Here is a 17,297-nt window from a genome sequence, read left to right as displayed (position 1 = left end):
AGTAGAACACTCAAGGGTTGACAGATGTGTCTTGACAGCCAGAAAGAGGCAAAGCTCCCCAGGAGGTATTAGCTGTTGATTTTGCAAGGGAACCTCAACTGCTGTCTCAACTAATGTGTTTCCGTTTTTAAGGGGACAGTGATATTTGAACGATAAAGCTATACCAATAATACATATGTAATTTACTGGTAATAGAATATCATAGATCAATATATAAATGTATCAAACCAACACACTGTGCACCTTAAACTTATACAATATTATATGTCAACTGTATCTCAATCATAAAAAATAATATCATAGATCATTGGGAAGTCCACTTGCCTAACATACTTCAACACATTCTTCTGCTATTCACATGACCACTTCATCCTCATGACTTATATCACTGAAGTCTCTGCTCATGTGTTCCTCTCTAGAGATGGTCTCCCAATCTCAGTACCACCCTCTTCCCTTACCGTCATAGCACATGCTATGGTATTATATTACATGATAACTGTTTATGCCCAGAATGAATGGCTATGCAGCTAGGCACTCTCTCTGTTTTGTTTCCTGTTGTGTCCTCAGTACTGAGAACAATCCTTGACCCAGAGTTGGCACTCAGGAAATATTTGCTGAATGAATGAATCTGGCTTTGAATCTATCTGGTGACCTTCGGCAGGCCCATCTCGCCGCACCTCAGTTTTATCATCTATGAAATGGGGGTAAGAATTACAATATGGAGTTATTTTAAGAATTAGATAGTATTCAAAAGATCCTGGCACAGCATCTGGGCTTTCGAAAGCCCTCAAAAATAAGAGTTTCTTTAATGTTGTCTAATTTAATTGTGTATATTCTTGAGTATATGTAATTTTTCTTTGTTAAGGGTAGCTACTATTAGCTATTTAGAAAACGTGTTAATATTAATGATCTAGATGTGAGTTGTAGTAATCAAATCTCATCATCAAAGACAGAAAATCAAAGTTGGCCACTGACCATTAAATAAAATGTTATAATGAAATTCACTAGATGGCAATCTTGGTCTCAATATGGCAGGAGTTGAGTGACAGAAGTTCTTATTTGTTAAAGCAAATTGTAAATGACCACATTAGATGACACAAGCAGAACAATAAATGTAGAAAGTGATTTAAGACTAGGTTCTTATAATGTCAGTCCTTTTCGATTTACAAATCTAAGCGGTACGTTTCTCCATAAAAAGTACAATGTAATGCAAAATAGTGTTGCTTTAAAATGTCAAGTGCCGTGAATTACTAAGATGTTGCTGATGGTTTGTGTTTTAACCTCAAACACTTCCAGTTATTGTCTTGATTGTTACAAATAGCAGATGTGCTTTCTGACATGATTATTACTTTATTAAATAATTTTGTTTAATGCCCTTATATCTCTTCCATGTCTCTCTAATAATTTATTCATGAGGCTCATCATATTCTGCATAAAGGTAACATGATTATATTTGCACCTGAATTTTTTTTAAATTGAGGTGGATGGCAAAGATAGGATATTTTAAAATTACTTTGCTGCACTGCCCTCTAATTGCCAATTTTACTGAATGTGAAATGTGTTTACCTTTTCTTCCTTATGGTTTCCCTGCGAATAATACTCAAAAAGCCAAAGAAAACCCTGTTCACCACAGAGCAGACTTTCAGGCAGGTTCTTCTTAGACCCCTTCTGCAAGAGTTTTGTGCAAAAGTATCAGAATGCTTGTATTACAGGGTGAGGTGACCTCCATGAGTGTCCTTGGACAGCTTTAAAGCAAGCAATGAAACACAGAGCTATGTTCCTTATCTTCCATTTGGTAGCTGTTCAGTAAAAGTTGGAGTTGAAAGTGTATGAAGTGAAGTGAGTTGTGACAAGTTAAAATGATCTTTGCCTCAGAAAGTCGTCTTTATTCTAGGGAGGAGTTTGAAATGACTGGCGATGCTTGTTTTTGGAGCGTGGGTATCATTTTGTTGCATAAAATGCTCATTTCATGTCTTTGAAGCTATGGGATCCTGCACCTATTGAATTAAGAGGATACTCTACTGATGATGATTTGGGGGAATGAAAACAATGGGTTGTCATTTAACATATGTCACTGGGCATCCTTCTTGGAGGGGTATGACTGCCTGGACTTAAATCCCTGCTCGTCCAGTAATTAGCTATTTGACCTTCCCTCATTTGTAATGGAGACAATAACTGTAATCTACCTCATGGAGTTGTTGGGGGAATTAAATAAGTTAATATACGTAACTCTTGGAATGTTGCCTGGCTCCAAGTAAGCAGATCTCTAAGTGTCTTCCAAGGCACACTGCAGATCCTGCTTTGTCTATGGAAGCTCCTCGGATCTCTCTTCTTTCTGGCTGCCTATTTGATTTATTGTCCGAGCTATATATTTTGGAGCTTTATTATATTTGATGTAACCCTTTATCATACCTCTGTTTTCCCCCATTCATGTAAGTCAGTCTCATCCACGCATTTGTAGGATCATTTAGGATCATCTCAACAAACTGGAGCAAAAATGTTATTAATGATGGCAGAGGGTATGCGTTTGCTAACTAAAGATTGCTAGCCAATTATGTAATAATAATGTTAACAATCAGAGTAATCATAATGAGATGATTAAAAATAAAAAATAAATGTTATTAAATATTGTGAAATTCATGTCAAATCCATATAATCCTAACAATATGCTTGTAAGGTTAACTTCTAAGTGGAAATAAAAATACAATTCTGATGTATAATTTCTATAAACCGCATAATTTGAGCCCCAAAAAACACTTTTTAAATTGAGGTATAGTTGATTTACAATATTATATTAGTTTCAGGTGTACAACATAGTACAAAATTTCTATAGATTATATTCCATTTAAAGCTATTCAAAATTTTGGCTATATTCCCTGTGCTGTACAATGTATCCTTGTAGCTTATTGTATACAAAGTAGTTTGTACCACTTAATCCCTGTGCCCCCTATAGCAGAGGGCTGGCTAAGTTTTTGACTTCAGCTTTTTGGTAAAAACAGATCAAAATGACCCTCTTCTGCAAGGCCTGTCAAGGTCTTACTTCCTATTCCTATGGAGAATTCGTTTTTTTGTTAACATTCTTTTATCCCTTAAAACCTATTTCTTTTCTACTTTCCCCTTTCCCTCCTTTCCTTCCTTCCTTCCTTCCTTCCAGCCAAGCTAACCACCTAGCCAGCTATTCAACAATCATTTTCAACCTCTTGCTATGTGCCATAAACAGTGCTAGGTGTTACGTATTCAAACGGTCAACGTAGAGATAGCCCCTGTTTTCCTGGAGCTTATAGTGTGCTGTAAAAAATAGTTTAATACTTGATTACAGATTACTTTAAAGGCTAAAAAGGACAGAGTGCTCTGAGTGAATAACAACCGGAACTCACTTTAAATTGTGTGGTTAAGGCTGCCCTGAGGAAGCAGTGTTCAAACTGGGACTTGAAAGATGAGAAGAAACCATCGTGCCAAGATGGATAGGGGGGAAAGAAGGTGAGGAAGGCCAGGACAGGTAGAGGGGACTGTATGTAGGGAGGCACAGAGGCCCTCATGGAAGTGGGGATGGCCAGCCCCACTGCAGCCCTATGGGCTTGGAGGAGAGCTCTGAGAATGGAACCTAAATGGTACATGGGGGTGACCACACGGAGCCTTGCAGGCCGGGTCAGGGGTCTAGATCTGAAGTGTAATGGAAGTCAGTGAGGTGGCTGAAGGCTTACATTTTTTTAATTTCCATTTTTAAGTCACTCTGATTGCTTCTGTGGATATTGCTTTGGAGGGGGCCCAGGCCAGCGTGAGGGAACCTGGAGGCTATTGCAGCAGTCCGTCCCTCTGTTACCATATTGAACACGTTGCGTTATTTAATGACTGATTAACTTGGCTCTTCATGCTGGCATCAGTGAGTCCTGACACACTTCTGACATGCAGTGAGATGTGTCAGGAAGTGTTGAATGCCTGAATTAAAGGCCACCCTTAATGCCGTCCAGGGGGATTACTTCTCTTGTCTGTGACCTTCTGATTTGCTCACGATGATGATCACCTGCCAGTGTCCCTGACCGAGGACACATGGCGTGCATGCTGCCGAACTCCGTAGCACCAGTAATCAAGTGCAGCATCCCTGCCTACAGAAGCAGGCCTGGGAGAGAGAACCACTTGCTTCTCCTTGCCTCGAGAAGCATTAAATTACCTGGTGTTGAAGTTTCCCAAAGCATATGCTGAATTTTTTCTTTTTTTTTTTTAAGATTTGTGTGTGTGCTATTATTCATGTTCTTTAAGGACCTTGCTGTTGAATCCAAATATGACTCTGGTATGGGGTTTATACATCTCTCCCTTCTATCTTCATTCTCTTCTATACTGTTTTCAGGAGATCATTTGCACAGCTGCAGAGTAAGAGGTGCTATGATCGTGTGTAGGGGTGTAGCAGTGATCAGTGAACACAAATGATAAAAATATCTACCTTTGCAAGAAATTACCTTCTGGGAGCAATTATACAAGAAGACGGTGAGTATTAGGGGGCAAAAAAAGGGTAAGGGAAGGGTTCTGCAGGTTGGGGTCATGGTTGAGAGAAGGCTTCACTGAGAGGGCAACATTTGAGGAGTGAGCTTCAAGTGAGGACACGAGGGAAGAGCGCCCCAGATGAGGAGAGCAGCTCCTGCAAAGACTGAGGCACTGCATGCCTGGCAAGTTAGAGGAAGGGCAGGGCGGCCAGCGTGGTTGGAGGGGAGTGAGCTCAGGGTGACTGGTGGGATGGGTGGTCAGTGAGATAAAGGTGCAGAGACAGACGAGGATAGTCCTGTGGTCGACTGTGAGGACTTGGCTTTTACTTTGAGGGAAATGGGGAGCCAGTGCACAGTGTTGACCAAAAGAATTACAGGTGTGTTGACTGTGAACTGCTCATTAAGTGACAGGGAGAACAATCTACCAAATCCATTTGTCTTGAAATTGGTGTCCCAGGTGTGGTGTAGGAAATTGCTGACACTGGCCTTGAGTAACTGTGACGTATTGTCATTGCTGGGGTAGCTTAATTTCAAATAATGGAGTGTCACCTCTTCCCTAATGAGGTCTTAGAGCTCCTACTCAGTGCTGGAGGAGAGAGACAGGATTGTGAAAAGTAGATCTGTGCGGTAGAGGCACTGCCCCAAGCAGCTGGTCATTAGGAAGAGACGCACACACAACTGAAGTGGAGAGGCAGCCCAGCATAATGGTTAACAGCAGAGATTCTGGGGCCAGACTGCCTGGGTTGGAATCCAGTTCTGCCATTTGCAAGCTGTGTGATGTTAGGGAAGTTAACTTTGTTGTGCCTCAGTTGCCACACCATGAAATGGGAATCTTTGTGATACCTCTTGGCGTTGCCATGAGGATTAGTGACTACTTATAAAGTGCCTTATATGTTTTAAATAAAATCCACATATACTCCCTACCTTTTTCTGGCTTATGCACCAGGTTCATTACTTTGTGGCCCAAGGAAATGAGATTGCTCTCAACAAAGCCATGATGGCTCTTTCCTGGGTCCCTGTGTTTTCCTCTCTGTCTTTGATGACTCTGCAGTTAAGCCTGATAGTTCAGGGCTCTCCTCCAGCCCCGACTGAAAAATGCAACAGCAGCTTTCCTGTAAGGGGAACACCCTGTTGGAAGAAAATATGTTGGCCAAGCCATCATGCTAATTATCTAAGCCTCAAAGGAATTAATTTTCTGGTAGTCGTTGAGCTTACTGTCTTTAAAAAAAAAAATGTTTATTAAATTAATGTGATAGGAAAGGATTTATGTTTAAGTAATTGGATGATGGCTGGAATAAGAATGAAGGCATACTGAGAACTAGAGGTACAGGGTCAACATATATTAATTCTTCATAGGTTCTTAGGTTTTTGAGGAATTGGCATCTGTGTGATGCTCGGCTTAGGGTAGGGTCTGGTTCTTTTTAACTCTAGAATCAGATGATAATTGAGAGGAGAGTTCAACCAAGAACTGAGTACTATTCTATACCATGTGCTTTTTAAAAACTATCTCAGTTAATCAGCACTTGGTGAGGTATACAGAGTTTCATCTCTAACTCACAATCTGAGGAAACTTGACACTAAGAGGCCATACAGCTACAAATGGTGGCCCCAATATTTGGAACTTTTATGTCTGCTTCTCAAGACCCCATTCTTTCCACTCTCTGTCTCCTTTTGGGCAGTCACTGCTGAGCATTATGAGTCGAAGAACTTGATCTCTTCTATCCTAGTAGGTAATAGTAATGCTTTCCTGTCAGAATTTTGGATCCCTAGAACCAGTATTGTAGAATTGACCTGGGAATAAATCCTTGTGTGTATCCTGTTCCTAATGTTCATTGGGACTTACAGACTTTCGACTGTTGCTAAAACCAAAGGATTGTCTTAACCATTCATATAAAGGGGAAAGACTAGAAAAATGAGAGACACTAGCTCAAAATAAGGAAGTGAGAAAAGTAAGTAATTTGAGTTAAATACCTCTGGGTTGTGTTACCGCAAAGGATCTTTATCCACTGCTAACTGTGTGTCTCAGAGAATAAGCAGGTGCTGTGGTTGGAGGATTATGAAGCAGCCGTCATGAATTGGGCATCAAACAGACCATAGAATCAGACCGTGCTCCACCTCGAGGCTAGAACTCATCCAGTGATGAGAGAGGGCTGCTGAAGTGTGCAGGCACAGGAATGGATGTGTCTGGGTGGGAACCAGTGGTGGCAGGTTCTCTAGAAGGCTTGTGTTTGTAGTCTTGCCAGCAAGTGGGAGGAAGCTTTGAGCATTGCTCAAGAGCTGGCAGAGAACCGCTGAGCTAGAGAAACAAATGCCATTTTCTGAGCACTGAGGTTTCTTGGCAGAAATCTTTGCTATTTGGAACTGCAAAGATGCGAATGAAGACATGAAATAATTTTAGTATTTATTTTTAGTAATTTTTAAGAACGTGCTTAGTATTATCCTGTTTCTAGAGCCACCTCTTCAGATTTGTTGAATTGAGATGGAAGCAACGCCAGGCATCTTTAGTCTCCTTCCCTGCCACTTTAAGGCCCTCCACATGATTCCTGTCTGGGTCTTACATACTCCCATGATGATAAAATCAACCATGTAGGGGACTGAACTGCAGTCTCAGAGCTTTGGAACTGTTGCCAGGTTTGGTAGAATTAAAAATGTCTTGCCTTTCTGGGCTAGACTCAACTTGGATTTTTTTTTTTTTTTTTCCCAACTTGGATTCTTTATCACCGTAAGATGAAAATTTCAGGCACCAAGGGACAGAAAACATCCAAAATCTATGCATTCTCTCTTTATTCCCTAAAAGAGTAGAGTGCAGAACAAAACCCAGAAATTGCCCACACTGCTCCTGCCCTCTGCGTCAAGGTGAGAATCTTCCCTTATTTGCATGGTCCGTGGCGGATAGCAGAGGACACCCCTGCAACATGCAGCTGAGACTGTGCCATCGCCGGTGGGTGTTAATTCCCACTAGTGGGAATGTGCTTTGACTCCTCTTTTCGTTCACTCTCCCTAAGGTCAGGAATGATGGACCGCTGATGACAAGTCAGTTTTCTCTGTGCTTTGGGAGCAGTTTTAATATGACACCCAGACACAGCCTTTGCACACCATTTGGGATACCGAGTGGCAGATGTTTTTTACTTAAAGGAAGGAATGATTTCTACAAAGGGAGAGGGATTTTTGCAGGAAATTTGCAAACATTACATTGACCCTGATCACCTTGTTACAGATCCAGTTAGTCTTCTGGGAAGGGACTGCTAGGAAGGGAAGATCCTAGCAGTGCCTTGCTGGAGAACATTGAATAATTTGTGAATTTACAGTCCCATCTGCTTCCTTTTTTTTCTGTTTTTTTTTTTAATTGAAGTATAGTTGATTTACAGTGTTGTGTTAGTTTCAGGTGTGCAGCAAAGTGATTGTTTTATGTATGTATTCTTTTTCAGATTCTTTTCTGTTATAGGTTATGACAAGATATTGAATATAGTTCCCTGTGCTGTACAATAGGTCCTTGTTGTTTACCTATTTTATACATAGTGGTGTGTATCTGTTAGTCTCAAACTCCTAATTTATCCCTCCCTTCCCTCCTTTCCCCTTTGATAGCCATAAGTTTGTTTCCTGTGTCTGTGAGCCTATTTCTGTTTGGCAAATAAGTTCATTTGTATCATTTTTTTTTTTTAGATTCCACTTATAAGTGACACCGTATCATACTTGTCTTTGTCTGACTTACTTCCCTTAGTATGATAAACTCTAGGTCCATCTGTGTTGCTGCAAATGGCATTATTTCATTATTTTTTATGGTTGAGTAATATTCCATTTGTGTGTGTGTGTGTGTGTGTGTGTGTGTGTGTGTGTGTGTATACACATACATACATACACCACATCTTCTTTATCCATTCATCTGTTGATGGACATTTAGTTTGCTTCCGTGTCTTGGCTATTGTAAATAGTGCTGCAATGAACTTTGGGGTGCATGTATCTTTTTGGATTATAGTTTTTTCTGGCTATATGCCCTGGAGTGAGATAGCAGGATCATATGGTAACTCTATTTTTGGTTTTTTAAGGACCCTCATTATTGTTCTTCATTGTGGCTGCACCAATTTACATTCCTACCAACAGTGTAGGAGGGTTCCCTTTTCTCCACACCCTCTCCAGTATTTATTGTTTGTAGACTTTTTGATGACGGCCATTCTGACCAGTGTGAGGTGATACCTCATTGTAGTTTTGATTTGCATTTCTCTAATAATTAGTGACATTGAGCATCTTTTCATGTGTCTGTTGGCCATCTGTATGTCTTCTTTTTTATTTTTATTTTTTTTTAGTATGTCTTCTTTGGAGAAATGTCCGTTTAGGTCTTCTGCCCATTTTTTGATTGGGTTGTTTGTTTGTTTTGATATTGAGCTGTTTGTATATTTTGGAAATTAATCCTATGTTGGTTGCATCATTTGCAAATATTTTCTCCCATTCCATAGGTTGTCTTTTTGTTTTGTTTATGGTTTCCTTTGCTGTGCAAAAGCTTTTCAGTTTAATTAGGTCCCATTTGTTTATTTTTGCTTTTGTTTCCATTACTCTAGGAGGCAGATCCAAAACATTTTGCTGCAATATATGTGAAAGAGTGTTCTGCCTATGTTTTCCTCTAGGAGTTTTATGGTATTTGGTCTTATATGTAGGTCTTTAATCCATTTTGAGTTTACTTTTTGTATACGGTGTTAGAGAATGTTCTAATTTCATTCTTTTACGTGTAGCTTCCCAGTTTTCCCAGCACCACTTATTGAAGAGACTGTCATTTCTCCATTATATATTCTTGCCTCCTATGTCATTGATTGACCATAAGTGCATGGGTTTATTTCTGAGCGTTCTATCCTGTTCCATTGATATGTGTCTGTTTTTCTGCCAGTACCATACCGTTTTGATATCTGGAGCTTTGTTAGTATAGTCTGAAGTCAGGGAGCGTGATTCCTCCCACTCTGTTATTCCTTCTCAAGATTCTTTTGGCTATTCAGGGTCTTTTGTGTTTCTATACAAATTGCAAAATTATTCTGGTTCTGTGAAAAATGCCATTGGTAATTTGATAGAGATTGCACTGAATCTGTAGTTTGCCTTTGGTAGTATGGTCATTTTAATACTATTGATTCTTACAATCCAAGAACACAGTATATCTTTCCATCTGTTTGTGAAATCTTCAATTTCTTTCATTAGTGTCTTAAACTTTTTGGAGTACAGGTCTTTGCCTCCTTAGGTAGGCTTTTCCTAAGTATTTTATTCTTTTTTATGCAGTAGTAAATGGGATCGTTTCCTTAATTTCTCTTTCTGCTATTACGTTGTTAGTGTATAGCAATGCAACAGATTTCTGTATATTAATTTTGTATCCTGCAACTTTACCGAATTCTTTGATGAGCTCTAGTAGTTTTCTAGTGACGTCTTCAGGATTTTCTATGTATATTATCATGTTATCTGCAAACAGTGACAATGTTACTTCTTCCTTTCCAATTTGGATTCCTTTTATTTCCTTTTCTTCTCTGATTGCTGTGGCTAGGACTTCCAAAACTATGTTGAATAAAAGTGGGGAGAGTGGACATCCTTGTCCTGTTTCTGATCTTAGAGGGAATGCTTTCAGCTTTTCATTGTTGAGTATGATGTTACCTGTGGTTTTGTCATATATGGCCTTTATCATATTGAGGTATGTTCCTTCTATTCCCATTTTCTGGAGAATTTTTATCATTAATGGATGTTGAATTTTATCAAAAGCTTTTTTTGCATCTATTGAGTTGCTCATATGGTTTTTATTCTTCAGTTGTTAATGTGGTATATCACATTGATTTATTTGTGGATGTTGAAAAGTCTTTGCATCTCTGGGATAAATCCCACTTGATCATGTTGTATGGTCCTTTTAATGCTAGATTTGGTTTGCTAGTATTTTGTTAAGGATTTTTACATCTATGTTCATTGGGAATATTGGCCTGTTATTTTCTTTTTTTGTGATATTTTTGTCTGGTTTTGGTGTCAGGGTGATAGTGGTTTCATAGAATAAGTTTGGAAGTATTCCTTCTTCTGCAGTTTTTTGGAATAGTTTCAGAAGGATAGGTTTTAACTCAGTCCCATCTGCTTCTCATGAGAAGGGAGGAAAATCACATGGTGATGTTGTTAGTGGATCTCAAGCCTCAAATGGGATTTTCCCAAAAGTCTTCTCTAACCAGACTTAGCCATATATTCTCAATATCCAAGTTGACATCTAGTAAACCCACTAGAGTTTATTAAATAATCCAACAAACCTTCATTAAGTACCCCTGAAAGGAAGTACAAGATGGGGATTAAGAGTAGAGACTTAAGACATAGACTACCTATATTTCAGTCCTGGCTTTGCAACTTACTAGTTATATGATCTGGTCAATTTACTTAGTCATTCTATGCCTCGGCTACCACATCTGTAAAATGGGGGTGAAATTATCATCTGTGTCATTGGGTTGATGGGAACAGTAAATGAATTAATATCTCAGAAACACAAAGAACGATGTTTGACACATAACAAACACTGTTTAGGAGCCTGTTGGCTGATGGTGATGATGACAAAGATTATGACTATGATTATGACGACAGTGTTGATGATGACATTGATGACTTCGTTGTTGTTAGGCTGAGAAGAAAAAAATACAGTTCTCTCAAGTGACTAGTCGTCTTGGGTGGGGATACAGCCAAGTCAGTCAACGGTGTCATCACAGATTTGGGATGTGTTTGGATAGAAGTGTGCAGTAGTGTATGAGTATAGAGGAGACTTGGTGTGGGGTGGTGAGAAAAACTCAAGAGGCTGTGATATGCCAGCTGTATCTCAAGCAATGAGCAGGGGTTAGCGAGGAAAAGAGGTGAGAGCAGTGCCTTCCAGGTAGAAGAACCAGTGTGTGTGAAGGTGCGTGACAAGTTTGAGAATCGCAGTTAGTTTGGCCTGGTTAGTTAACATGTAGGATGCAGGTGAGGGAGGGGTGAGGGATTAAGTTGGAGAAAGAAGTAGGAGCCAGATCACAAAGGGTCTCGTACGCCTTAATCGGAATGGGGCTTTTACTGGGAAGGTCTGAAGCATGGGAATGACAGAGCCAGGGAGGCAGGGAATCAAAGGCTCAAACATCAGTGACTCTTACAGCTTTTTGAGTTTCCTCATGTATAAAATTAGGGCCTCTGGGACTGCACGGTATTAAGGTCTTTGCTGTGCTTGTGAGTACAGAACGAATGGCCAAAACGTTCTGTTTTTGGATTGTCCGTCAATAAGGCAGAAAACAGATGGCATACTTGACTAGGAGTTTTGAGAATAAATGTTAAGGAAAAGGCTCTTTAGAGGTGTGAGCTGAAGGTGTGGACAAGGGCCACCCGAGCGAGGACCAGCCACTTCCAGGACTGCTCAGAGGCAGGGAGCATCTCGTCCTCTCCCTTCCCCACCCTCTCGTCTTCTACTGGTGCCTCCCATGGCTGACCGCTACTGGAAGCAAGAGGTCAGTGTGTAAGGTCCCCCTCCTTGGAGTCCAGGGAAGGACTGAGAATAGGAAAAATGGGAAATATCCTGAACTCCTCTTGGGACTGATTGTTCTGAGGCTATTTTAAGTCCTTTTTTTTTTTTTTTTTTTTGGCACCTGTCAAAATCCATTGTAAGACAATACCTGTGGACAAGATTGGAATTTGTGCAATATTTCAGATCACCTTCCTGTTCTGAGTCAGAAAGCTATACAGGCTATTTTACTGTATAATCAGTGACTTTGTTCTATTAGGGCATCCTAATGGAAAACCACAGAATAAGTATTACAATAATTCCCCCTCCTCTTCTTTCCATTTATTGAAACTCATCTGTGTGACAGGCTCTTGAGACTTATCACCACAATCCTTAAAACAATCTGAAAGGTGCTTAATATTATTCACATTTTATGTATAAGGAAATAGATGTGTGGTGTTCCAGTAACTCTATAGCTGTAACAAAACTGGGATTCAAATTCGGTTTGGGGTTTTTGTCTATACCCCACTATCTTTAGGCAATAAAGATCCTTTAGGTAAGTCTACCACCCTGCTTTGAGAAAGATACTGGGTACCTGGGTCACTACTGTCATCCCCACCATTTTCTCTACCACCGTCTCTATCATGGTCACCGCCACCACCAACAAAACAAAAGCAGCAGATATTGATAGATGCTTTAGGATGAGGGGCAAACTTTATGGACACTACGTCTGAACATCTTAAGGAAGAGTTACTTTCGCTTAACCTCTGGTTTTATTTTTTAATGACAAGTTTCAATTGTGGCTTTGTAAAGGTATTTTTATCAGGTTTCTTCTCTCAGGTGCTATCAGTGATAACATATTGGTTATAATTTGGTGCCATGAAACATTTCAATGGAAGTACCAGGTCAGCCACTACTTCAAAACTATTTGGATGCAACTAAAATTTTTGCAACATAGTGCAAGATACAATTGCCCAGGACTGTATGTCCTTCTGCTTTCACCCAAAATGGTGGCTGCTAAAAGTCCTTACAACTGCAGGCTGGGTAATTGAATAATTTGTATACCAAATTCAGGTCCAAATGATGCCTTCAATAGTATGATTACTCATAATAAGGAAAAGGTCAGCATTCACTAGTAATTATCTATTCTCTATAATTTTTAAAACATGAAAAAAATGCTGTGGCCAGCACATCCAAAGGGGAAAAGGCACTGCAACACAGCAATGGTATGCGAGAACTGTGCTTTATTATTAAATTAGTAATTTTCATTTGAGAAACACAATGTATAATTGATCAGCTAATTTGCCCGAAGCCTTTCGTTTAGATACTGTATTTCACATCTCCTTTCACATTTTCACATTTCCAAAAGGCAGGCATCATTGTGTGACATAGTTTATTGATCATCTTTCTTTTTCTGTCTTAGTGGTACCTAAAATAAATGCATGTCATAAAATCAGTGACATCTTAGATCAGATGAAATAGGGATTCGGACCCTTTTGTTTATTTTTTCTCGATGAGATATCCCTGAAAGACCAAAAGAACCCTTTGAAGAGAGCTAATGCAGAAGACTGAATTCACATATTCTAATAGTCATTCATTTTTCTAATTTATATTATATGCCTTATCTGTGTGAGACACTGTGAGTACTTTATGGGAGTAATAATCACAATGATAAATAGTATTTTCTGCATTTGGGTAGTGCTTTATAGTCTTTAAGGGGCTGTTACATGCATCATCTTACTTATTCTCAAAGTTGACTTGGAGGATAGACATCAGTTTCCTACTTTCTGTCTAAAGACAGGTGCAAACCTTCTGAAGGTTGGGTGACGCTGCTAAGGTTATCCAGGTCAGTATTGACAGAGCCAGAACCTGAGTCTCCCAACTCCAAGTCCACTCTTTAGAGCTGGGGCTTCCAAAGTTTAAGTCCAACTCCTGCTTTGCAATCCAACATTTTTTTTTCCTGATCTTCTAACATCTAGGTAAACCTCTTTTCCCATGTTTTTTAATTGCATAAGTAATACATGAACATAAACCCACTGTTTAAAAAAAAAAAGTAAAAATGGAGTAAAAAGTGATGTATCTCCATACCACTGTTTCTTTTCTAGTATTTACATATGTGTAAATAGCTCTTTGGCATAAATCTTACTATGTATAGTGTTTTGTGATTTGCTTTTCTCACTGTATATATCTTAGAGATTTATTCATTCATTTAACAAATACTTACTGTTCTCAGCACTGAGAGATCCTCATGTCAGTATATGTAGTTTTATCTCTTAACCAATGAAGAATATTCCATTCTATGCATTTACCATAATTTATTAAGGCATTTCCCTGTCACTGGACATTTGGCTTGTTTCCAAATGTAATTTCAGTTGCAACTAATGCTAAATAAAAATATAAAAATTGTAGCACATGCCTGTCAGGGCAAATGCGTACACTTGTGGGCTAGTTCCCTATGTGCAGGGTTAAAGGATGGGCATACTTAAGTTTTAGCTGTTTTTGCCTGTCCACAAAGGAAGCTGAACCAACAGTGTGTCAGAGTGAGCAAACTGAACCTCCATGAACTTTTTTTTCATTTATAAAAGGGAGGAAATAACACACGCCTGATAGCGTTCTTCTGACAATCTTGCAGAGTAATGATAGCCATGCTGCAGGTCTTCACCCTCTCTTGGGGATCAGACAGAGCCACAGAAATGAACACAACAAGGCAGTCAATTCCAAGGGCATCTGGACGGTGCCGGCAGTTTGAGAAGGTCAGAGGAAGATGCAAACTTCTGCCTGCTGTGTGGTAGGAGGGCAGAAGAGTAAGTCTGGTCTGCCTGGTGGCTGGGGAGAAACGCATTAGGCCGCGATATTGCTGAAAGAATAGTGTGGATAAAGGCAAGGAAGAGATGAATGTGATGGGAAACCTGCAGTCCAGCAGAATCTGATATGGTAAAATGGAGCTGCAGCCTCTCCCTGGATTACAGCTTTCACTCTGCACCTCTGCAGTCCTGCAGCAAGATCAGCCGCTTTGCTGTGTCTGCTCAACTTGGTCATTGCTTTTTTTTTGTTCCTCGCCTCTCTGCACAGTGACAAGAAAGATACACCCATGGATAGGCTACCTAGAGGCCTGCACATCCCTCTCGTTAGGGAAGAGTGTTCGTCAGAAGTTCAGTGACAGAGTTGGAACTGGAGGAAAGTATCTAGCCTGTTGCCGCAGTGAAGCTACATTTGAGTTCAGCTCACCTGGACTGCTGTGTAGCCAGCATTCTGCCAGGCGCCTCTGAGGCAAAGAGAGAAGAGTGAAGGGGCTGAGAAGGTTATAACACCAACTCTGAACCCGCTAAAAGCTTTCAGATTAGAAATAGACTGTTGTTTCATCTCAGCAAAGCCCTGGGAAGCACCACGTGCCTCCTTGGATCTCCCTTTGCAGTGAGTTATTTTCCGAAGGCATTTCTGAGCCAGTGGAAACAATAGCAGGGTAGTCAAAAGACATCCTGGCATTTTTAAGGAGGATGAGGATGCCAATAGGGGTGGAGTTTTTGTGAGCATGTGAAGACGGGTAGGTTTTCAGAGGCAGTTGACAAAGACCCAGCCCTCTTTGCTAGTTCATATTACTGCCTGATGAATCTGCCAAAAATCATGATGATATACTTTTTGGTCTCATTACTGCAGCTGTTTGCCCACCATCTACAATTATTTCATATTGTTAGGAGCCTGGCCCGGGTGTGTGTGTGTGTGTGTGTGTGTGTGTGTGTGTGTGTGTGTGTGTGTGTACGCTAGGGTACTCTGCTATTTGTTATTGTTCATTTCCACGTTTGTACTGCGGACACACTATCATATTAGTTGCCACAAAGTAAGAGTTGTGGTTTACAGGAGTGGGATTATTGGAAAAAGAGGCGGGGGCTTGAAGCAGGTCTCAGTCTCCCACTGGGTAGATAAAGTGTTCTGTAGTGCGGTGCCACACCCCCATCCTTCTGAACCTCAGAAAGCCACAAGTTGAGTGGCCTTTTGGGCTCTTAGAAGAGCATCAGGGTGATTGGCATGTGTAGTCTAGTTAGCAACCGGGAGTCATAAATAGATTGACCCTGAGTCATAAGTAGATTGAGAACCATCTACTCTGCATTGTTGTCTCAGACCATAATTGATGGGGCAGGATTCAAACAGATCTTTACCAACTAGCTTGTTTGGCCTGTGCCGCGCTTCACATGGGCTTGCAGCTGCCAGGAGCTGCTGAGCGCAGAGCTGTCCTAGATCGGGTGTTCAACAAGCCTGTAAGGTAAGTGACTGCAGTCTAGATAGCTTGATGTTACCTACTTTACGCTGAGCTGACATTGTAGCGAAGATCGTGGCCGCATGTCCTTCTGCAGGGGAGCATACGAGGTGTATGGATCTCCCAGGTCAGAGATCCTAACTTGGAAGTAGATGCAGCACAGTTTTTGAAATGATAATAGTAATAAACCTTCATATAAATGTTTCCATGTAGTAAACATTACTCCAGGCACTCTAAATGGGTTATGCCACTTAATATCCTTCAACGACCCTGTGAGGTAGGTACAGTTATTCCCACTTTACAGACAAGGAGACAGAGACATGCTGAGATGATCCACTCGGGGTCATACAGCTGCCGAGTGCTGATTTGAGCCTGGGCAGTCTGACCTTAGGATTCCCAGGCTATAATTGGTTGTAAGGGTCCAAAGGGGCCCAGGTGTAGCCATGGGGACGAGGCACTATAGACAGGTGTCAGAAGCATTTGATGATTGGCCCACTGTCTCTGAATACATAACTCAAGAAAATGCAGTCCTGTCATTTTCTCTCTCCAACATCCTGGTGTCTTCTTTTGTGATTCCTACTAGGAACCATTGATTACCAAAAATGGTTTGTGAAGCAGCCCAATTAAGTGAGCCAAGAGTTACATGTCAAGTGTTACCATCTTTATTTGCTTATGTCAAGTGGAGTCGGAGTCCTTCTGTGATCAGCAAAGCAAGTGTAAAGTGGTTGATTAATTTCCTTTAAGTTTTGTCAAAATTTGTGTGCAGGGAATCTAATTTTCAGTTTAATTTTTCTTCCTAACACAGACACTCCATTTTTTTTTCTTTCTCTCTCTCACTATTACTGATAGCCGGAACACATCATTTGTAGTTTCATTTCACTTGAGTGTTGGGTTAATAATATTAATCTGAATACTTCTCCCTTCTTATCTTTATTTTAAGTAATTTGTAAAGGATGGTCAGTTACAGACCTGCTTAAACAGATGACAGCCATTTTGCAGAATACCCGAAAAAGCAAAAGACTTTTATTGTCCTTTAAAATACTTCCCACACTGAGAAGTTTTTTGTGTGGTTAATAATATTTTTGTGGGATTTATTGTGTGCCTA

The 17,297-nt window shown here is 40.3% G+C and overlaps 1 protein-coding gene across 1 annotated transcript in view; it reads left to right on the top strand.

Moving 5' to 3' along the window:
• Positions 1–17,297, top strand: part of SAMD12 (sterile alpha motif domain containing 12) — a 411,525-nt gene that overhangs the window by 127,039 nt on the left and 267,189 nt on the right. The window lies entirely within an intron of this gene.

This window comes from Eschrichtius robustus, chromosome 17, assembly GCF_028021215.1.
Source record: "Eschrichtius robustus isolate mEscRob2 chromosome 17, mEscRob2.pri, whole genome shotgun sequence".
Classification (NCBI taxonomy): domain Eukaryota; kingdom Metazoa; phylum Chordata; class Mammalia; order Artiodactyla; family Eschrichtiidae; genus Eschrichtius; species Eschrichtius robustus.
The sequence above is the reverse complement of the archived record's forward strand: the minus strand, read 5'-3'. Positions and strand labels throughout refer to the sequence as shown.